Consider the following 1,641-nt stretch of genomic DNA (forward strand, 5'->3'; position numbering starts at 1 on the left):
GTGTGACCCTGGGCAAGTCACTTAAAGCTAACTGCCTAAAGCAAAAAAACAAAAAACAAAAAAACTTCAATATGTCTCAAATAAGTATTTGGCATCAGAGAGAACTGGCAACCATTCCTTCAAATAAATTATCTCTTAGAATATGACTTGATAACAAAATCCTATTCTTCTTAAACCATGGATCTAACATGGTGTGGCACTTTGATTGTTTCTGTGCTATTCTTTGGAGACATTCTGAATTTTCCTTCATAAAAAGTCTTCAAAAAAAAATGTAATGAGGGAGTTAGCTAGTTCACCTAAGAATATATCCTGAGTTCAGGAGCACTGCCTACCGGGAGAAATGATGTGTAAAGCTGTGATCTACATACACTTTTCTCTCTCAGAGATACTTTTAATCCCATTATTCTGAGCTATATCAGTTTGCCAAATGGCCAATTATTTCCTAAGAATGGACATAATTTCTTGAGGGCTATTTTCACATCCTTGTTTCTCAGGGAGTAGATCAGAGGATTCAAGGCTGGGGTCACTATGGTATAAAACACTGAGGCCACTTTGCCTTCCTTCAGAGTCTGACCCAAACCAGGAACAATATATATATAAATAATAGGGCAATACCACAATAAGGTGGGAGGAACAAGTGGAAAAAGCTCTCCTTTTCCCTTCCTTAGACCGGATCTGCAAGATGCTGGAGATGATAAAACCGTAGGATACCAGAATGAGCAGAAAATTGAAAATAGCGAAGAGCATGTCTGCTATAATTACCATTACATTGTTGACATAGATTGAGGAGCAAGAGAGAGGCAATAATGGCAGAATCTCATAAAAGAAATGATGAATGACATTGGGGCCACAAAAAGACAAGCGAACAGTCAATATGATGTGTATTGTTGTATTGGTCCCACTGATAGCCCACACTGCAGATGCTATGAGGCAGCAAGTTGCCTTGTTCATAAGAGTGCTGTAGTGGAGGGGCTGGCAGATGGCTACATACCAATCATAGGCCATGGCTGTGAAAAGCAAGACCTCTGCCGCCAAACTCCAAGTTAAGAAATAGATCTGAGCTATGCATCCACCATAGGAAATGGTGTTCTTGGTCATTAGGTTCTGCAGCAACTTGGGGACCACAGTGGAGGCAGAGAGAACATCCATCAAGGCCAAATTTATAAGCAAAAAGTACATGGGTATATGGAGGCCTGGATTTAGACTGATCACAATGACAATGAGGGAGTTACCTGTGAAAGCCACTATGAAAAGTCCTAAGAAGAGGCTGAAGAGGAAGATCTGAACCTGAGGATTTTCAGAGAAACTTTGTAAGGTGAACTCAGCCACTGATGAATGATTGCTTGATGCCATGTGAGTAGGTGGTCAGGTTTTCTTTTGTTGGGGTATGTGAACAAAAACCAACCAACAATAGATTGTTTTGTTCACTAAAGAAAAAAAAAAACAAAGGTCTGAATTAAAATGAGGCAAATTGAAAATACCTTGGTATTCCAAAATCAAATTTTGACAAATTTATCTAACTGTGTTATACGAGAAACGCAAAATGGAGAGATATGATTTGGTTGGCGAGATCTCTTCTCAATGAATTCATTCTCCCTGCAGAATTAAATCACACACACACACACACACACACACACACAC

General features: G+C 39.4%; 1 pseudogene; it reads right to left on the minus strand.

Moving 5' to 3' along the window:
• Nucleotides 1–410: 410 nt before the first annotated feature.
• Nucleotides 411–1,353, minus strand: LOC114049438 (annotated as a pseudogene).
• Nucleotides 1,354–1,641: the final 288 nt, after the last annotated feature.

The sequence above is a fragment of the Vombatus ursinus genome, unplaced genomic scaffold (assembly GCF_900497805.2).
Source record: "Vombatus ursinus unplaced genomic scaffold, bare-nosed wombat genome assembly UNPS02003210.1, whole genome shotgun sequence".
NCBI lineage: Eukaryota > Metazoa > Chordata > Mammalia > Diprotodontia > Vombatidae > Vombatus > Vombatus ursinus.